This window comes from Poeciliopsis prolifica, unplaced genomic scaffold (genome assembly GCF_027474105.1).
Source record: "Poeciliopsis prolifica strain line A6 unplaced genomic scaffold, Auburn_PproV2 SCAFFOLD073, whole genome shotgun sequence".
Lineage (NCBI taxonomy): Eukaryota > Metazoa > Chordata > Actinopteri > Cyprinodontiformes > Poeciliidae > Poeciliopsis > Poeciliopsis prolifica.
Genome location: NW_026562448.1, coordinates 923,618 through 939,970, shown reverse-complemented (window position 1 = coordinate 939,970; position 16,353 = coordinate 923,618). Strand labels below are relative to the sequence as shown.

The window sequence follows — 16,353 nt, the reverse complement described above, 5'->3', positions numbered from 1 at the left end:
CTGCATCAGTAGCTGCATCAGTAGCTGCATCAGTAGCTGCATCAGCAGCTGCATCAAGGTGAGCTGCATCAGTAGCTGCATCAGTAGCTGCATCAGTAGCTGCATCAGTAGCTGCATCAAGGTGAGCTGCATCAGTAGCTGCATCAGTAGCTGCATCAGTAGCTGCATCAGTAGCTGCATCAGCAACTGCATCAGTAGCTGCATCAGTAGCTGCATCAGCAGCTGCATCAAGGTGAGCTGCATCAGTAGCTGCATCAGTAGCTGCATCAGTAGCTGCATCAGCTGCATCAGTAGCTGCATCAAGGTGAGCTGCATCAGTAGCTGCATCAGCAGCTGCATCAGCAACTGCATCAGTAGCTGCATCAGTAGCTGCATCAGCAGCTGCATCAGTAGCTGCATCATCAGCAGTAGCTGCATCAGTAGCTGCATCAGCAGCTGCATCAAGGTGAGCTGCATCAGTAGCTGCATCAGTAGCTGCATCAGTAGCTGCATCAGCAGCTGCATCAGTAGCTGCATCAGTAGCTGCATCAGTAGCTGCATCAGCAGCTGCATCAGCAGCTGCATCAGTAGCTGCATCAGTAGCTGCATCAGTAGCTGCATCAGCAGCTGCATCAAGGTGAGCTGCATCAGTAGCTGCATCAGCAGTTGCATCAGTAGCTGCATCAGCAGCTACATCAGCAGCTGCATCAGTAGCTGCATCAGTAGCTGCATCAGTAGCTGCATCAGCAGCTGCATCAGTAGCTGCATCAGTAGCTGCATCAGTAGCTGCATCAGCAGCTGCATCAGCAGCTGCATCAGTAGCTGCATCAGCAGCTGTATCAGCAGTTGCATCAGTAGCTGCATCAGTAGCTGCATCAGTAGCTGCATCAGCAGCTGCATCAGCAGCTACATCAGTAGCTGCATCAGTAGCTGCATCAGTAGCTGCATCAGCAGCTGCATCAGCAGTTGCATCAGTAGCTGCATCAGTAGCTGCATCAGTAGCTGCATCAGCAGCTGCATCAGTAGCTGCATCAGTAGCTGCATCAGTAGCTGCATCAGTAGCTGCATCAGTAGCTGCATCAGCAGCTGCATCAGCAGCTACATCAGTAGCTGCATCAGTAGCTGCATCAGTAGCTGCATCAGCAGCTGCATCAGCAGTTGCATCAGTAGCTGCATCAGTAGCTGCATCAGTAGCTACATCAGCAGCTGCATCAGTAGCTGCATCAGTAGCTGCATCAGTAGCTGCATCAGCAGCTGCATCAGTAGCTGCATCAAGGTGAGCTGCATCAGTAGCTGCATCAGCAGCTGCATCAGCAGCTGCATCAGTAGCTGCATCAGTAGCTGCATCAGCAGCTGCATCAGTAGCTGCATCAAGGTGAGCTGCATCAGTAGCTGCATCAGTAGCTGCATCAAGGTGAGCTGCATCAGCAGCTGCATCAGTAGCTGCATCAGTAGCTGCATCAGCAGCTGCATCAGTAGCTGCATCAGTAGCTGCATCAGTAGCTGCATCAGTAGCTGCATCAAGGTGAGCTGCATCAGTAGCTGCATCAAGGTGAGCTGCTACCTGAGGATCTGTGCTCTGATGGAGAAACATGGAGCCATTTAGAAAAGTGCAGCAGCTGCACTTTTCTAAATTTGTTCGTACGGCAAGTTTTAGAGTGAAACCGTGTTTGAGAACGGGAGGATCTGGTTTCACAACATTACATTAAAAATGAAAACATGAGGTATTATGTCCCCACTGGACAGACGGTACGGACAGTACCGGCGGTACTGGAGAGGCTGCCAGGTCTGTACCTATGGTGGAGGCAGCATCATGCTGTGGGGTTGTTCAGCTGCAAGATGATTTACACTGGTTTGAAATGGTTCCAGTCTGAACTGGGTCTAGTGATCCACAGTGAAGCTGCAGTGGACACTAGATCCACTCGATCACATGACCGGGTCTCAGAACGGCTCGTCTGGACCGGCTCACAGCGTTTCTGCAGGAATCCCGAGTGAGGAAAGTTTGGTGGAAGTCAGAGCTAAATGTTGAGAGGTTCAGCTGCCCGGCGTCAGGCCAGTTCTGTCGGGTGTTTCTGGACCTGCAGCGGTTCTACTGGGAGTAACTGGGCCTCACGCAGGTGCAGCCGACCGGAACCGCCATCAACTCCTTCCAGATGTCAAAATTTGTTTGGGTCGCTGGGACACGGCTTCTTGCTCAGAACCATGGTCTGGAACCGGGTCGTTCTCCAGAACTTCAACCTGATCAAAAGCCAAATCCAAACTCTGAGTGTCTTTAAAGCTACGTTTTCTTTGGATTCATTTATAGATCTATAAATTTATTGAGCTATAAAAAAATGGCTAAATAAAAAATAATTTATTTATAGATTAACATAAATAAATGATTTTATAATTGTTAGTATTTTATTTATTATTTTATATGTAAATCACTTTAATAACACACCTATGTACATATCTCTTTATGCGCTTATGTGGTTTTATTTGTATTAACTAATATTTAACACATTGGATGGAGTAACTTGTCAATAAATAAATGTTTTTCTTTGGAGATCAATACAGTATTTCTATTATATCTACAGTAAAATGAAATAATTCATTTATTGAGGATTTTTCAAAGAAAGAAAACAGCGCCCTCTGGTGTGCGAAGGCAGCAGGTTCAGTTTGTTGTCAATGTTTTGTTTCCTCTCGGACATACATCAGGGACAAAGGCCTCAACAGACAATGTGCTCAGTGAATGTCTCAGACAACAGGGAACGGAGGTGAGGTGCCAGAGATACCATCATGGGAGGACAAACCCCTACATGGGATGTACCACCAGCAAATAACCCAGTGGCTGATATCAGTAAAATCCTACCAATGGCTGGAAAAAGCTGGACTCAAGGACAGCACAGAGGCCCTCATCCTGGCGCCCCAGGAAACAGGCCCTAAACACCAGAGCAATAGAGGCCCAGATCTACCACACCAGACAGACCCAAGGTGTAGGTTGTGCAAGGAGGCCCCGAGAGACAGTCCAGCACATCACAGCAGGGTGAAGATACTGGCAGGGAAAGCATACATGGAGCGACATAAACCAAGTGGCAGGCATAGTGTACAGAAACATCTGTGCAGAATATGGACTGGAAAACCCCGAGATCAAAGTGGGAAACACCCCCAAAGGTGGTGGAGAACGCCAGAGCTAAGATCCTGTGGGACTTCCAGATCAGACAGACAGAATGGTAATGGCGAACCAACCAGACATTGTCGTAGTGGATAAACATCAGAGGAAAGCCGTTGTGGTAGCTGTAGCAATACCAAGTGATTGCAAAATCAGGAAAAAGGAGAAACTGGAGAAATACCAGGGCCTCAGGGAAGAAACTGGAGAGGGCCTGGAAGGTGAAGACCACAGTGGTGCCTGGGTAATCGGGCCCTCGGGGCAGTAACCCCCAAACTGGAGCAGTGGTTACAACAGATCCCAGGAACAACATCAGACATCTCAGTCCAGAAATGTGCAGCAGTCCTTGGCACAGCCAAGCTACTGCGGACCCTCAAGCTCCCAGGCCTCTGGTAGAGGACCCGAGCTCAGATGATAAGAAACACCCGCGGTGGGTGAGAAGGGAATTATATATATATATATATATATATATAATATATATATATATATATAATATATATATATATATATATATATATATATATATATATATATATGGTGGGTGAGAAGGGAATTTTTATATATATATGTGTGGTGTCCTTTATTTTGTTTAGTTTGATCTTCAGTTTATGCTCCTTTAATAGAATTTAATAAATCACTCTACGCTTTGAGTAAAATTTTTATTGAAAAATTCGTCCTTTAATGTGTTGACAGTAGTCTATAATGTGTTTCCAAGAGAATATGACGTCGTGTTTGTAAATTTACAAAGACAAAAATGATCAACAATAATCGAGTTATTTAGCCTGTGATGGTGGTTCATTATTCAGTCATATTTTCACTCATGTATTAATTTATGTCGGTTTAAAACTAAATATTTAGCTCCATTCAGAAAAATTTATCTTGAGCTAGCAAAATGATAGTTTACGAACTAAATATATTAGCTAACATGCTAATTCACGTGTCGATAAGTGGAAGTGGACTATCAAAATAAAAGCTGTGTGATACATGCGGATCAGATTATTTATTTCTAAATAAAACAGTGTGATGTGCGGTGTTGTCTTCCTCCTGCGGTATTACAGCAATAGTTTCCCTTACCAATATGGCGGCGTTTTTAACGGGCGAAACTATGAGAGAAGAAGCTCTCATTGCGGGTGTAATTACACGCCGGCAGGCGGGATATTGTCAACTAAGGAATAAGGTTCTGTGGTTTATAAAGGCTGTTAATAAATAGTCGCAGTTATTGAACAATGCTTCGTGTTTTCTGAATCAATCTCGAGATAAAACTAGAGATTCTCCTTTCTCCAACCCTTCTCTGAGCCGCGGGAGTGGTACAGCCCAGGTGACGTCACGGCAGGCGGAGCTCGAGGGCAGGCTGTGAAGAAGGGGACGGAGGAGTTTGTTGTTGTTGTTTTCTTGTCTAGCGGAGGTTTTACTGCCGCCTCTGAACGAGCGCTAACTCCGGGGGAACCATCGCCGCCAGACCCGCTGAGGAACCGGAAACCGGGACTCTCCTCTGAAACCCGCAGCGTCGAGCGGAACCAGCCCGGACTGCAACATGAAGTGGATGTTCAAAGAGGATCATTCCCTGGGTAAGAAGCGATGAAAAGCGGGAGAAACGGTTCTGACACGGGACGGGTTCGAGTCCAATCCCGGTTTGTGGTTCTGGCCGGATGATTCAGGAATGAGGTGAAGGTGATGCTTAGAAACGGTTCTGTTCGGGTTCTGGCCTGGTTGTTGTGAGGGGGAGCTGATGAAGTAAGTCGGTTTCAAGATGGCTGTTGGTGCTGAAGCTCCGACCAGAACTGCTGCCAGGATCCCGGGATCATCCGCTTGAAGCCGAACCGAACCGGGTTCTGTTCCTGGTCGGATCCACCAGGCTTCATGACTCCAGCTGAAACTGAAAGCATCCTCTCCTCCTGCTGCAGGCCTCATTTCCTCAGAAAGATACTCTGCTCTCCTCCTCGAAGCCAGAATTTCCTCTAATCTTTGAACTCATCTCGCTAATGGACCTCCAGGCTTTCTGGACCTGAAACTCACACAGAATCTAATTTTGTCTGTAAATTTGCAGGATTTTTCCCAACTAAATGTCATGAATTGTGTTTGGAGGGCAGAGGATTCCTCCTGTGTGGGGACTTCCTGCCTGATGGACGGCAGATTCCTGGGATCTCATAGATCCGCTGTCAGAGATCCGTCTCCGCTGCTTCAGATCACCTCCAGGACCTGCCGTCGCTCACTTAGCATCCTGCCTGATCTCTGTGTGTGTTGCTCTGCAGAACATCGCTGCTTAGAGTCGACCAAGATCCGCAGCAAGTACCCGGACCGGGTCCCGGTGAGTGTCCAGCAGCGGGACGCGTTCCCCAGCGGGACGCGTTCCCCAGCGGGACGCGTTCTCCCAGCGGGACGCGTTCTCCCGGCGGGACGCGTTCTCCCAGCGGGACGCGTTCTCCCAGCGGGACGCGTTCTCCCGGCGGAACGCGTTCCCCAGCGGGACTTGTTCCCCAGCGGGATGCGTTCTCCCGGTGGGACGGTTCCCCAGCGGGACGCGTTCTCCCGGTGGGACGGGTTCCCCGGCGGGACGCGTTCCCCAGCGGGACGGGTTCCCCGGCGGGACGGGTTCCCCGGCGGGACGCGTTCCCGCCTCTAACGTCTCCGTCCCCGGCAGGTTATCGTGGAGAAGGTGTCGGGCTCCCAGATCGTGGACATCGATAAGAGGAAGTACCTGGTGCCGTCCGACATCACGGTGGCCCAGTTCATGTGGATCATCAGGAAACGCATCCAGCTGCGTCGGAAAAGGCCATCTTCCTGTTTGTGGACAAAACCGTCCCTCAGTCCAGGTCAGATTCCTGTTCCCGCTCTGAGTCGGTTTTCCCGCCGGGGATCCAGACCTGATCCCAAACTCTGGATCTCGTGGTTTTATTTTGAACTTTGACCTCTTCACCATGTGCTGAAATCTGACCCATAAATCATCACATCTCATTACTTCTCATGTTTACGTTGACCTGTAACCATAACAACGGTTCCTGGATGACAAATCATCCCTGAAGTCACCACAATAAACAATAATATTGTAATTTTAAGACCATTTAAAGTATTATCATTTTAATAAAGGCATAAAGATGGAGGATCATATTCTGAGAACAATAAACTTTTGGTTCTGCTGAAGATTTAACGCTGGAGCTGGAAGACATTTTAAATATCTCAAATTAATAAAACGAGAAACAACAAATCAAATGAATCAAGAAGTTTTTCTAAACTTTTTATCTTCTAGTTTTTGGTAGAAAGAGAATAATATTACAAATCATGCAGGTGGAGTTTACTGGGCTCATTTTAATTGATTATGTCATTTATTGATGTACTGATTATGGCGGCAGGTTATGAAAGATGGCCGCCGCGCCGCCGGTCACTGCTGGGCGTTTTGCTGAAGTTTGAGCGGAAATGATGCATTTAAAGTTTTACAGATAGAATCTGAAAAGTGTGGAGAGTAGGTCTTCTGACTGAAAACGTCTCCAGCTCAGTCAGGTTGGACTTCAGGACTAGACTTTGACTAGGCCACTCTGATCCATGAATCTGCTTTCATTTCAACTTTTTCCTTTGTGGCCAAAAAGGGTAAATTTGAACAAATCATAGGCCACAAAATTCATTAAATCAAAAATGAAAAGTGAGTTTATTGTGAATTTTCTTTTTTTAAAGTTCTACCTGCTGTTTAATAAAAGAAATTGTAATAAAATGTGTTATTTTAAAAGTCCAGCTGCGTTACACAGTTTGACATTTAGAAAATAAATTATCTTTATGGAAAAGCAACAGCTTTTAAAAGTCTTGTTTTTCAATAAAATGTTTTTGCACCAGGATGAGGTGAAATTAGTTAATGTAATAAAAACATCACATGATGTTGCTACTGGAGCAAACCATAAAAAAAATCATGTCTTATTTCATGAAAACACGGCATTAGAGAAATTAGTTTTTTAGTGGAATATTGTCAGTTTTGGCTCATTTGTAACAGAAAAGCAAAAATGAGTTGTTTTTCTGTTTCTTGGCCAAATTTTTTCCATCATGTCTTGTAGCTGGAGAGCCGCTCAAAATAATTTCCAGGGCCACAAATGGCCCTCGCGCCACACTTTGGACCCCTCTAATGTAAGCCATCCCATAATTTCTCCAGCTGGATGTTCAGGCCGTCGAACCTTTAAAAGATTTTCCTCCAGGATGATCCTGATTGAACTCCATCCATCTTCCCGCAGCATGATGCTGCCACTCCCATGTTTCACCGGAGTCATGGTGTGTTCAGGGTGACGTGGAGTGTTGGTTTCCTCTGACCAGTCTTCCACTGGTTGGGACCGGTGGGACGTTTGCGGGGTGTGAAAACCTTTGGGTGGTTCAATAACAGCGCCTGTAATCCGTTGCAGCATCACGATGGGGCGCTGTAGGATCACAGCTTACTGGACTACGCGGAGAGAACACCTTCGGCTTCTAGGAACCGGGCCGGAGTCCGACTCCTCCTGCTGCGATCCGGTTCTGGTACCGCCGGCCCCGTGAGGGAGCGATCCTGCCTGAGCATCTGTTGTCCACCTTTCTACAGATTCACCTTCATTGTGGCGCCGTTTCAATCACTTTGGGTTTGATGCTGTTTGTTTTTTAGATCCTGTTTGATTTTCTCTTCTTACGTTTTTTAAGTGACGGGTTTGAATGAAGTTTGTTTTAATGCTTTTGTTTTTCTTTGAATTTAATTTAATCAAAATGAATTTTAAGTTAAATGCGTGAGGGTGAGGTAGCTGGATGACCTAACCAATAAAAGATAAGACTGAACGAGTTTTATTGTCTCCTTTAAATCGTCCGCAGTCACAGATCATCTGAGAAACAGCGACACCTGGCGGCAGACTGGGAGTACTGCAGCTGGATTATGTCATTAATGGCTGAGAAAAGAAGCTGCATTTATTTAACATTTATTAGGTAGCAGAATTTTATTCCGCATCAATCAATTTAAAATGTTTATGTAAATGTGATGTAAATACTTTTGGATGTATGGAATGCCGTTTATAAAGTTACCAGTTAAAAATGAACAGCAGTAATTTGGATTATTTAGCCTGTCATTCATTTCTAAATATCACAGTTTCAAACAAAAACATTTAGTTAGTAAGACAAATATTACATGGAGAAGCTAACTGTTTAGCTCCAATCTGCATGTTTAGCTTTGAACTAGCTAAATACTGAGTTTAGCTGCAGATAAATATTTAAGTTGCTCAAAGAAAATATAGCTAATTTCCAAATTTACTTGCCGATAAGCAGAAGTGTGTTGTCAACATAAATCAGGGTTTTGTGAACCTATAATATTTGTTAACTGATTACAAGCAATTCAGTCTCACCAAAATGAGTTAACTAGCTAAATATTTAGCCTCAAACTTTATATTTAGTCATATTTTCACCATGTTTCACATTCATAAATGTCACAGTTCCAAAAATAAGTATTTAGTTTGAAGCTATACTAAGCTAGCAAGTTAAATTAGTTAACCAGTTAACTATTTAGCTCCAAGCTAAATATGTAGCTCTGAAATAGCTAAACACAACAGTTTATCTTAAATCCAGAATGTGCAGACTGACTCAGGACGAGGCCTAAAGTGAAGGTCCATTAACAGGGACCACCATGCTAACTGGGAAGCATGGGAGAGGCAGCATCATGCTGTGGGGCTGTTTTCTGCAGGAGGAACTGGTGAACTAATGGAGAGAAGGCTATTTAATCATGACATGATCCAGGAAGTTAAAGACATGATGCATTAACCATACCATAAACATCAGCTGCAAAATGTCTTCTGAGGTCTAGGATTCGTCTCCAGCTTCACAAACACTTCCACGAAAACATTCCTTCATGAAACGGCTTTTATGTGCAGAATGGAGGTGTGCGCATTCCCAATGCAAGCCATGATCCACAGGGGGCCTGGCTGGTTCGATAGCAGACCTCAGAGTGGCCTGAGGTCAGAGGTCACCTCCCTCTGCCTGGCGGTGCCCCAGCTGACCTTCCAGACTCAGAGAAAAGGTTTTTATCTGAGCCAAACTTTCTGGAACGGTTCTGGAAGAGTTTCAGGGATCGTTCTTCTTCGAAAGGTTTCAATTCTTCTTTCTGAGTGTTTGGCGAACGGCGGTGAAACGTCTCAACGCTTCCATTTTCACTTCCTCGTGTCTCTGCCGCCGAACTTCGCAGCACTGGTATCCGTGGAAACCTGAGAGGTCGAGTTCAGGTGAAGCTGCTGGTTTTCTGCTTCAAGCCGAGGTCAGCAGGAGGTCGAGTTCAGGTCAAGTTCGACATTAAAGCCACGTCTGATAATAAAGTAAAGAAGCGCTTAGTTCTGATGAAAACTAAAAACTGAGATTATATTTCTCCTGGTTTAGCTTCACTGTTAAATCCAGATTATAATCTCAGATTCTCACAGATAAACACATTAATAATCAGAGCTCTGATTGGTCCATCAGTCCTTCCTTGTGTTATTATTACCTCCTTAGCAGATCGTTATTGTTATTTTATATCATTATTATCATCATTAGACTTTTTCATTAGTTTGTTTGCATGTCGATTTATGGGATTAAATAAACTCAAACAAAGTTAAGATATAAACATCTTCAAATAGGAGTTTATTGGGAAATGTGTTGTTTAGGAAGAAAGCTATTGATTAATAAACTGATCATAACGCACTGATTTATAACTCAGATCGATTTGAATGACTGAATTAAAATGATTTTTGACATTTGCGGTGAATAAAAATAAACTGAACTAACAGTTGATCAATAAAAGCAGATCCTTTTCAGAGGAAGAGGAAGAGGAGGAGGAGGAGGAGCAGCCGCTGCTTTCTGAGAACAGCTGCTGCTCAACATATAAACGGAGCCGGCCGGACCGGTCCCGCACACTTCCAGAACCTCCGGAACCATGTAGCTCCAGCTGAGCCTCTGCCTCCTGGCTCTCCTCTGCTCCCTGCGGTCCAGCTCTGCAGGTCAGAACTTTCTCCTACTACTGATGGAGAATCTCCTCCTCCTCTCCTCTGTCTGTCTGCTGCAGCAGCAGCTGCTGCTGCTGCTCCTCTGCTGCTGCAGCTGCTGCTGCTGCTCCTCTGCTGCTGCTGCTCCTCTGCTGCTGCTGCTGCAGCTGCTGCAGCTATGAATCTGTTGTTGGTGCTGAAGTTCTGCTTTGGTTCGCAGCTCCAGTCGGTCCAGGCATGATACTGGACCCCTGCTGCCAAGACAACGGCAGGACGCCGATCCCCATAGGGAAAGTGAAGGAGATGAAAAACTCTCCGATTCACTGCAGAGTCAGATCTGTGATGTGAGTTCAGCACAACTTTCATAAATGACTGAAACAATCACTGCAAACAGAATCAGTATCATAATTAGCATCAAAACGGACATTCTGGGTTCACTGAGCACACTGCTGCTGGAACCAACATGGCTGCTGGAACCAACATGGCTGCTGGAACCAACATGGCTGCTGGAACCAACATGGCTGCTGGGACCAACATGGCTGCTGGAACCAACATGGCTGCTGGAACCAACATGGCTGCTGGAACCAACATGGCTACTGGAACCAACATGGCTGCTGGAACCAACATGGCTACTGGAACCAACATGGCTGCTGGAACCAACATGGCTGCTGGAACCAACATGGCTGCTGGAACCAACATGGCTACTGGAACCAACATGGCTGCTGGAACCAACATGGCTGCTGGAACCAACATGGCTGCTGGAACCAAGCCAGCGTTTCAAAATAAAAGTCTCAATTTGTGATCAGAGCAAATCTGAATATTATTATATTCATTTAATAATAATAATAATAATAATAATAATAATAATAATTATTATTATTATTATTATTATTTGTAACGGATTGTAAAATGAAATGTCTAAATTATCTGTAGTTTATTTAAATTAAACAATTTAAATGAATTTCTAATTTAAGACTGTTGCAGATTGTTTATGTATGTTTGTCTGTTTTGGTTGGCATTGTTGGTGATTTATTTGGTTTAATGGTATTTTGTAATGTTTTGGGATTTTTTTTGTTTAATACGTACCTCACGGGCTGCCGTAGAGAAAGAGGGCAGGGCCTATAAAACTGGGGAATTGCAGTGAACCAAATGAACTGTCAAACGTTGGACTAAGAAATGGCGTTCCCCAGTAAAGGCAGCGAGGTACGTTTTGTTTGTTGTTGTATTGTTGATTTGTGTTGTATTTTAATATTTGTATTTGTTTAGTTTTCACGGTGATGGTGATGGTGATGATGATGGAGGTTTTGAAGTCAAGTGACCTGACGATGATCCAGCAAAATCATCAAAGGAGAAATAAAGCCAATATCACCTGTCGAGACCGGCTGTTTTTTAATTCAAGTACTGGGGATCAGCTACATTATTATTATTATTATTTGTTACTCCTCTCGAGTTCAATTAAACTTAACGCAGTTCTTGATTTTCTACAGCCATTTATTTCAGACACGTTCTTCTAGGTCCTCAAAAAATGCCGTCAGAACTACAAAAAAGGTAACAACCTAAATCAGTTCACAACGAATGACACAATATAACAAAAGATACATACAAGAAAACTGTACCTCATTAGCTGCATCAACTCCAGAGGAATAAAGTCTAATCTTCTCACAGTCGCTCCAGCCCGCATGACCCACATGGCTCCAAATGCGCCAGCCAAAGTTCCCCGGGCAACACATGCCGCGCGGAACAAAAGTTCCCCCTCTATATTCCAATGTACACCCAACATAAAACCAATAAAATTACTACTGCCACCTTAAACATAAAAAACAAAAATAAAAAACAAGAGGCAGTTGTCCTGACAGCAGCCACACTCCCACCAAATCACTTGTGATTTCTATTTGAACTTATGAGTGGATCTATTCTGCTTCTAACAATGTGACTGTCTTATGAATAGGTCTGTCTAAGTGAATTTGTTTGGTGAGTCGTCTTCCATGGCAATCTAAGGTGGAGTCACTGATCAATAACTGCACCTTCCGCACACATCCATCTTCACTTGGATAAACTGCTGTGACCTTAGCGAGTTTCCAGTCATTTCGTGGTGCCGTCTCATCTTTGATGATGACTATATCATTGACTTTCGCATTTCTCCTTGTTTTCTGCCATTTTTGTCTTTGCTGTAGGCCCAACAAATATTCTTTTCTCCATCTGTGCCAGAACTCATTGGCTAGGTATTGAACTCTACGCCATCTCTTGCGAAGGTACAAGTCCTGCTGCACAAAGTCTCCTGGAGGTGGTAGTATTACAGATGTCTTCATTGTTAAAAGAAGATTGGGAGTGAGTGGTTGAGGTCCGGTAGGATCATTGAGTAGGTGAGGAGTGATGGGTCGACTGTTTACTATGGCCATCACTTCGTAAAGATAAGTCCGTAATGATGAAATGTCAAGTGTCCGGGAAGACTGATCTAGGATGGAGGACAACACACTTCTGATTGTACGGATTTGCCTCTCCCAGACTCCACCCATATGACTGGCAGAGGGAGGGTTCATAACAAACTCACATCCGAGTTTCTTCAGGCTTTCCTGGTTCATTTCTCTTACTGCTTCCAGAAATTCTCGCCCTGCCCCAACAAAGTTAGTACCCTGGTCTGATCGCAGCTGCCGCACATTTCCTCGTATGGCAATGAAAGCTCGGAGCGAATTAAGGAAGGCGTCAGTTGACAGATCATCGAGTAATTCAATGTGTACCGCGCGGGAACATAAGCACGTGAACAGAAGTCCATAGCGTTTGAGCTCTTTACGCCCTTCCTTGACATAAAATGGGCCAAAACAATCCATCCCACAATATGTAAACGGAGGAGTTGTTTCCATTCTCTCATTAGGCAGGTTTGCCATTTTCTGCTCTTCTGTTCCTCGTCTGAGTTTCCTGCATTTCACACAGTTGTAGATATAGGATGATACTGCTTGACTACACCCAAGTATCCAAATGCCGTTAGCTCTTAGCTCATTTATTGTCATGCCCCGGCCCTGATGTTCCACATGCTGATGATAGTGATCAATCAATAACCTTGTGACGTGGCCGGTCTTCGGTAAAATAGCTGGGTGCTTAACATATGGATGTAGAGTAGCTTGCTCTAACCTACCTCCCACTCTGAGGACACCCTTGTGGTCGAGAAAGGGGTTGAGCTGGTAGAGCTTACTTGTCTTGTCTTCAGTTAACTCTTTTCGGGACTGAAGCTCCTTAATCTCTTTGGAGAAAACTGAGCCTTGTACAATGGCTATGATTGCAAGTTCAGCTTCTTGTCTTTCTTCGAGACTTGTAGCTTCATTGGTTCTCTTTTGCATTCTCTTAAACTCCTTCCCAAATCTAATGAGTCTTGCAATAGCTTTGACTAGTTTTGACCAACTGGAAAACTTCACAAAACGCTCCACCAAAGAATCTATCTTTGTCAACATGTGATGTGCAACTACTTTCCGTACTTCTGGGTCTTCTGATCCAAGTTCTCCTACCTTAATCTCTCCACTGGGCAGCTCTTCTTGCCAGAGAAAACTTGGTCCTCTAAACCAGTTGGAAGAAACAAGGTCTTTGGCTTTTAATCCACGAGACGCATGGTCAGCGGGATTTTCATGTGAAGAAATGTACTTCCACTGTGTTGGTACAGTACTCTCTTTGATGCGTTGGATTCGGTTCGCTACAAAAACGTGAAAACGTCTTGCCTCATTGCTGATGTATCCCAACACAACCTGCGAATCTGTCCAAAAGAATTCTTCAGCATTTTCCAGCTCCAATTCTGCCTTGAGCATGTCGCTTATGCGTACCGCGACGACTGCTGCAGACAGCTCCAATCTTGGTACCGTAGTCACCTTGGTGGGTGCCACTCTGGATTTGGCGAATACAAGAGAGCAATGGATTTGTCCTGATTCACTGATAGCTCTTAGGTAGGTACAGACTCCATATCCTGCAACACTTGCATCTGAAAAATAGTGAAGTTCATACTTCTGAACTTCTTTGAAATCCTTAGGAAGGTAACAACGGTCAATCTTAACATCTGCAAGGTTCTTGACATCTGACAGCCAGGACTCCCACCGTGGCTTCAGTTCACTTGAGAGCGGTGCATCCCAGTCCACCTTGTCACGACATATCTGCTGTAATATTTGCTTGCCAAGTAAAACAAAAGGCGCCACAAGTCCAAGTGGGTCGAAAATGGAGGCCACAGTCGACAACACTCCTCTTCTGGAAAGTGGGTGCTCTTTCACAACCACTCAAAACTGGAAATGATCAGAGGCTACGCACCACTTAATGCCTAGAGCTCTGTCTGTTTTTTGCTCACCAAGTGCAAGGTCTTGCGATTTTACTGTCTCTGCACAGTCTTCTTTAGGAAGTGAGTCAAGTACTTGTTGACTGTTGGAAACAAACTTATGAAGTTGTAGTTTCCCAGTGTGACAGAGTTCCTTTGCTTCATTCACCAGATGAATTGCTTCCTTTTCCGAATGAAAACTGATCAAACCATCGTCCACATAAAAATTTCTTTCAATAAATTTTATTGTCGCTTCACTAAACTGTCCTTGACCTTGTGCTGCAATGTACTTGAGACCAAAGTTTGCACAAGCTGGTGATGAGGCAGCTCCAAACAAGTGGACACGCATGCGGTAGACCGATGGAGTGGAGTGGAAATCTCCATCATCCCACCACAGGAAGCGAAAATAGTCTTGATCTTCTACTCTGACTCTGAATTGATGAAACATGCGTTTGATGTCGCACATCACTGCTACTTGTCCCTTTCGGAATCTGCACAGGACTCCTACAAGTGTGTTGGTTAACTCTGGTCCTGTCAACAGGTGATCGTTCAATGAGACTCCTTCATACTTTGCTGAACAATCGAACACCACTCTTATTTTTCCCGGTTTTTGGGGATGGTATACCCCATGGTGAGGTATGTACCATGCCGGGTGTTTGTGCAGTTCTTCAGGAGGCACCTTTACCGCATCTCCACACTCTATTGTTTCATTCATAAACTTCACATAGTCACTGTGATATTGTTTGTCCCTTCCAAATCTCTTCTTGAGGCACTTGAGTCTGTGTTCTGCACAGCTCTTGTTGTTTGGTAAAATTGGTCTAGCCTCCTTAAATGGTAAGGGTAACTCACAATGTCCATCCTTTTGAATTTTTACTCCATCCTCCATTATGGAAATGAAGCGCAAGTCCTCTTGAGAAAGATGAGAATCTTCCACTTTCCTTTCATTAAAATCAGATTCGAGAACTTTAATCACATCTGTTGTTGTGAAAACCTCTTTGACCTGAGTGCGACACATAAAGTGCACCTCTTTAGTCAGCTGATCAGATGGTGGATTAGGTGTCACTTCCTTGACAATTATCCTGTGACTACATCCAATAATGTCTCCATAGTCAACACAATGACCAACACCTCCAACTATTGTCCAGCCGAGGTCTGTGCGTTGAGCAAAGGGCTCATTGTCCTTTCCTGACACAACTTCTCTTGGTACTAATGCTTGTGAACAGTTATAACCTATTAACAGAGCAACATCGCATTCAATCAGAGGGGCAATCTCTTCAGCAAGGTGCTCCAGGTGAGGCCATGCTCTTGCTGTCTTTGGTGTGGGAATATGATTTAAATTGGCAGGGATAAACTCTCTGGTATATGTCATAGAAGAGGGATTCTCTTTGAAGAGTAGAAACCTCTGATTTGTAGCTCTGAAAGCCTTTGACTTGAAACAACAGTATCTTTAGATGACAACGTAGAGAGCTTTAACTGTACATCTCTTTTTTCTGTGTCCAGAGCATCTGCCTTTTCTTTGAGAACAAATGTAGTGTCGCTTTGACTATCCAGAAGGGCGTATACTAGCATTTCCTGTTCTGGATTACTTGCTGTGGACAACCAAACTGGAATTATTGTAGATGTGAGATTGCTCTTATCACCTTGGATCACACGGTTTGAGATTGCTTCACTTGATGTATCTTTACTTTGTTCTTTGGTTTCTTTAACTTGCCCTTGTTCTTTATCGCTGTCTTTATTTCTTCTGAACTCTTTGTCTCGTTCTTCATGTAAACATGTTGGGTGTTTTCCCTTACAGGTGTTACAAACACTTCTCTTTTCACATTTCTTGGATTGGTGTCCAAAACTGAGACATCCAAAACATAGTCCTTTCAATTTCACAAACTTCACTCTTTCAGTTATGGCTTTCTCCATGAACTTCCGACATGTCTGGATGTTGTGATTTAATCTTTCACAGAAAACACATTTGTTTATTTCTGTTCTCTCTTCTGTGCTGCTTACAA

The 16,353-nt window shown here is 44.3% G+C and overlaps 1 pseudogene; it reads left to right on the top strand.

The window, feature by feature from the left end:
- The first annotated feature begins 4,506 nt into the window (after positions 1 to 4,506).
- LOC129352197 (gamma-aminobutyric acid receptor-associated protein-like 2) lies at positions 4,507 to 7,636 on the top strand (annotated as a pseudogene).
- The last annotated feature ends 8,717 nt before the right edge of the window (positions 7,637 to 16,353 follow it).